This window comes from Hibiscus syriacus, unplaced genomic scaffold, assembly GCF_006381635.1.
Source record: "Hibiscus syriacus cultivar Baekdansim isolate YM2019G1 unplaced genomic scaffold, ASM638163v2 tig00112452_pilon, whole genome shotgun sequence".
Taxonomy (NCBI): Eukaryota; Viridiplantae; Streptophyta; class Magnoliopsida; order Malvales; family Malvaceae; genus Hibiscus; species Hibiscus syriacus.
In genome coordinates, this window is record NW_024063335.1 from 196047 (window position 1) to 201619 (window position 5573).

Consider the following 5573-nt stretch of genomic DNA (forward strand, 5'->3'; position numbering starts at 1 on the left):
TCATCTCATTCGGAAGAGGTATATATCTCAAACATTTTTGTCAGAAAGATTAATCACCTTTTAAGTCTGTGACAATATGAAGAGAATCCCTCAAGTTACTTAACAACATTGTTGTTTAGTAACATTGGAATGAGAGCATTCAAGATCAAGAGATTTGGCAAGAATAGAGCCACGAGTACCCACGATGGGACATTATCAAAATTGGATCACGAGGGAATCATGAGATTCAAATCAAATGGACATTAAGAGTGAACCTTACAACTTAGAATATCAGGGCATGATGAAGGCCCATTACACTCAGAAATAATTTATGTGGGGTATGTTGAAGGCCCATTTCATACAAAAATGATCCAAGTAGGATATTTTGAACGATCACGACAATGTTGAGCATTTTTGAAGGTTCATATCAACAAGAAGCAAATGATGGGGCATGCTGAAAGCCCATATCATCATTCAGAAAGATCATTGATTTGAACAAATATTTCCAATGATACAGAAAGGTATGAAGAATGAAAATGGTGAAATAGTGACATTGGAGATGACCATATATGATCATTTTTTTCATCATACAGTTGCATTATACTGGTAATTTCACCTACATTGTTGCTGACAAGTTAAGGCATCCCACTTGTATTCCCAACAAGCTTTGTTCTTAAGTGTCTTTGTGACATCATGCAAATGCTCTAAACACCATGCAAAAAGTTTCTTGGTTGAGAAATTTGGACAGAAGCCACAGGAAAGAATGAATGTGTTGTCAAATGTTCTACGAACCAATAATTATGGTGTTGAACCAATGTTGCAATCATGGGGCATTCTATATGTTGATACAAAATGAAGTTTGTCTTCACACTCCAAAGGTCAGAAATGAGAAATGATGAAGATTTATTTCCACGAAAAGAAGTTGGAAATTTAACAACAAGAAACTTGTGGAGCCAACTAAGATTGAACGATGGGTTGTTGTTAAGCATCTTGACATAATGTGGTTTGAAAAAAAAACCTTGTTGGAGATCTGAATTTGATGGGGAAAGAAGGAATTAACACAGCTCAAAACTTGCAAGAGTGCACGTTAATGAAGATTGCTTTTGGCAGTCATCCCTTCACATATAAAAAAACATGCATAATACATGTTATTGCATCGTACATCATTTTATACATACATGATACATTTTTATGTTTGAAGAAATTTTTGTCTTTATTATGATAGTTTCCCTAGAATTCCAGTCGTGGCTTTATGGGAACATGTTTTTAGGAAACTTAATCTTGTTTCCTAGAATCAATCATTGACTTCCTCATGAAGAGAAGTCAACCTTTGTTATTTCTAACTTCCCAGTAGAGTCAATCATTGACTTCCTCGTAAAGAGAAGTCAACATTTGTTATTTCTGACTCCCCAGTAGAGTCAATCATTGATTTCCTCGTGAAGAGAAGTCAACATTTATTATTTGTGACTCCCTAGTAGAATCAATCTTTGACTTCCTCTTAAAGAGAAGTGAACATTTGTTATTTCTGACTCCCTAGTAGAGTCAATCATTGACTTCCTCTTAAAGAGAAGTCAACCTTTGTTATTTCTGACTCCTCAGTAGAGTCAATCTTTGACTTCCTCATGAAGAGAAGTCAACATTTGTTATTTCTGACTCCTCAATAGAGTCAATATTTGACTCCCTCATGAAGAGAAGTCAACATTTGTTATTCTTGATTCCCCAGTAGAGTCAAATTTTGACTTCCTTGTGAAGAGAAGTCAACCTTTATTATTTCTGAATCCCTAGAGGAACTAATCCTTGATTTTCTCTTAAAGAGAAATCAATATTTTTAATTTGATATTCATGAATAACAATGAAGTAAATTAGGTCAGATTTGATCTTTACGGAAGAGTAGTGAAAGAAAATCAACCTCGAGTCCGATCTTCACGGAAGAGTAATGGAACAGATTCTTCTTAATTCAAACCTAGCCTCCATGGAAGAGTAGTGAAGCAAAGCCATCTTAGCCTCCACAAAAGAGTAGTGAAGCAAAGCCATCTTAGCCTCCACGGAAGAGTAGTGAAGCAAAGTCATCTTAGCCTCCACGGAAGACTAGTGAAGCAAAGTCATCTTAGCCTCCACGGAAGAGTAGTGAAGCAAAGTTATCTTAGCCTCCACGGAAGAGTAGTGAAGCAAAACAATATTAGCCTCCACAGAAGAGTAGTGAAGCAAAGTCATCTTAGCCTCCACGGAAGAGTAGTGAAGCAAAGCAATCTTAGCCTCTACGGAAGAGTAGTGAAGCAAAGTCATCTTAGCCTCCACGGAAGAGTAGTGAAGCAAAGCAATCTTAGCCTCCACAAAAAAGTAGTGAAGCAAAGCCATCTTAGCCTCCATGGAAGAGTAGTGAAGCAAAGTAATCTTAGCCTCCATAGAAGAGTAATGAAGAAAACCCATCTTAGCCTCCACGGAAGAATAGTGAAGCAAAGTCATCTTAACCTCCATGGAAGAGTAGTAAAGCAATGCAATCTTAGCCTCCATGGAAGAATAGTGAAGCAAATCAATCTTAGCCTCCATGGAAGAGTAGTGAATTAAAGTCATCTTAGCCTCCATGGAAGAGTAGTGAAGCAAAGCAATCTTAGCCTCCACGGAAGAGTAGTGAAGCAAAGTCATCTTAGAGTAGTGAAGCAAAGCAATCTTAGCCTCCACGGAAGAGTAGTGAAGCATAGCAATCTTACCCTTCAAGGAAGAGTAGTGAAGCAAAGCCATCTTAGCCTCCACGGAAGAGTAGTGAAGAAAAGCCATCTTAGCCTTCATGGAAGAGTAGTGAAGCAAAAATAGATCAAATTTTGATCTCCCTGGAAGAGTAGTGGAACGAATTTCCCATCAAAGTATGAAGTCTACTGGACGAAAATTGCTTGCCTTTTTATTTTGCTCTATTCTTGTTAACACAAAAATGAGCAAAGAGGGGCAGTTGTCGACAATCATTTTCCCCTGTATTTTTATATACTATTATTATTATAATAATTATATTATTATTACAAATAATATAATAAAAATAAAAGCCGAGTTACAGCAAAATACAGAGGCCCATTTACAAGTCCAACCCTAGCAGCAGTCGCCTCCAGTAACACCTCACCATCGCTGCTGTCACCATCAGATCTCACCAGAATACTCCAGAAGTCGCAGGAGAGCCGCACACCTCACTCCCTACCATCATAGATCCGGTGACTCACCAAAATGAACGGTTGTCTGAGGCCTTCCGAGGCCTATAAAAAGCCTTAAAAACCTGCAAAGAAGAGGACAACAAGAACATAGCGCAAACACAAAGAAAGACGGAGAGAATTCCACATAGCAACCAAAACAAGTCGAAAGAAAAAAGAAAGGAGAAGAGATCTTACCTCCGTCGAAGCCCAAACGTCATCGGAAAAGTGATTTTATCGAAGGTAAAATCTCAGATCTAGTCCGATTGACTAGCTTTTAGCGAAAAAGAAACTCGGATTCGAGTAGAAGGTGTTTCAATCTACATTTTGAGTTATTTTTATAATTTTTGGTCACTGTAAATAATGACCGATGACCGACCGGGCGGTGGTCGGTTTTCCTTTCGGTGAGGGAGTTTAGAGAGAAGGGAGAGCTTCTCTCTCCTTAGAGAAAGAAGAAAAAGAGGAAAATGAAGAAAAATGAGGGAAAATGACCATTTAAGGCCTATTGATACTCTTCTCAAAACTACGTCGTTTTTGGGAGAGAGTGTTTGTGTAATTTTAGGATTGATAAATCACGTATGTGGTCCCTGTATTCTGTAATCTTTCATTATAGCCACCGAAATCAGTTTCTATATCTTTTAATTTTGTCTTCGTATTTTATTTATTTTTATTTTAGTCACTACTCATATATTTATATATATTTAGGATAAATATCAAATTTAGTCCATATTATTTTAATAATTTATATTTTAATTCTAATAGTAATTAGGAATAAATTACACAAATAATACCTAGATTTCATGATATTTAGAATTAGGATTTTTAATTTTGATATTTTACAATTTTAATCCTTTAGTTTTAAAATAATAATTTTAAATATTATTTTTAGAATTATTTACTATTATAGTACTTTGCACATTAAGTATTTATTAATAGTAACCTATAATTTTGATATTTTATTGATTTAATCATTAAAATTATTATGTGTGTTTGGGTTATTTTATTTTATAAATAAATTATAAAACATTTTCTTAACTTAGTAGGAATGTATTTTAAATGATTTATTGGTGTAAAATAATACCCTTGATATTTATTGAAGGGATTATAAATTAAATTAAATTAAATTTATAAATTTTTACTGCAAAGACATTAATTAATAAACCAATGTACCAATTTTGGACGTTGTGGGGTACTAATCCTTCCTCACACGTAACCGACTCCCGAACTCATTTTCTGGTAAGCAGACCCTTTTTATGTTATTTTAATAATATTTTTATAAATTTTATTAAAATAATCAAGAATTTTGGTGACCAATCACACATCCATAAATGATTGGTGGTGACTCCTCAAATTTGTGCTTTATATTATGCTAGAAGAAAATCACTTACTTTTTCTAGACGAGATTTAGAAAACAACGATACTCGTTTTTGTCGGGCGAAATACCGTCTCGACAACTATTATATAAGTGGCAATGCCAAAACAATAGTTGCTGAAGTCATTACTCGGACTCTGATTGGTCTTTTAATCCGCAAAGTCTTCGTGAATAATATTAAGGTGTTTGCTTTCTGCTTATTAGTCCCTTTATCAATATTAATTCCGTTGATTTTGTCGAGAATAAACAGATATGGACAAAAAAGTGTTCTTTTTCCATTCAGATTTCAACATAAAATTTCTTTGCTGATCAACCCAAGATATATTTTCCCCATGAAGTTCGCCCTTGAATAACAAATACAATATATCTTTCATTACTGCTAAAATACTGGCAGAATCAAAAACAATATTGTAAATTTAAAAAATTACTTGAATAAAACTAATAATCTTGGTAAAACATAATAATAAAGTACCGAAAACCACAACCTGAACATTTATCCGGGGCCAAATTTCAACTAAAAACACTAAGAAACTAGCATAGTCAAAAACTCAAGCAGGTGACAATCAGAACGGTAATCCTCGAAGATTTAAGCCATCACTGGAACCTCAATATTGGTTGGCTCAGCCTCTTCTTCCCTGATGAAAACATCATTCTCCTGTTATGGATTGAAAGAAAAGGAAAAGATTCGATAGATGAAATTTAGAAGAAAGGGAGCTGATAGAGAAGAAATTTCATCATTCATTGTATAAGGAATTTTTACAACCCAGGCTGGTAATTATTTAGTTACATTTACCATACATTTCATGCCAGTTGTCAAGCTATATAACAATTAAATAATAGAATGATTCTTCTCTTTCCTTTCTTCTTCAGGTACTGGGCCTTCGGGTTCGGGCTGCTCCTTCAGACCTCTACTTTGCCTGGTCTGCTCCACTGCTGCGGCAAGTGACCTCGTGCATCTCACGTGATTTAATTCCCAATTTTTATCTTCAATCTCTAACCCTCAATCCTCATTTCCCAGATATTCTTTGATGCTTCCTCGTCGTTCT

General features: G+C 35.1%; 1 long non-coding RNA gene across 1 annotated transcript; it reads right to left on the reverse strand.

The window, feature by feature from the left end:
* Positions 1 to 752: 752 nt before the first annotated feature.
* On the reverse strand, positions 753 to 5157 carry LOC120179756. Its single transcript, XR_005521646.1, has 3 exons — positions 5043 to 5157; positions 1042 to 1050; positions 753 to 763 (listed from the first exon to the last, which is right to left on the reverse strand). It is a non-coding gene; the product is annotated as an uncharacterized LOC120179756 (long non-coding RNA).
* Positions 5158 to 5573: the final 416 nt, after the last annotated feature.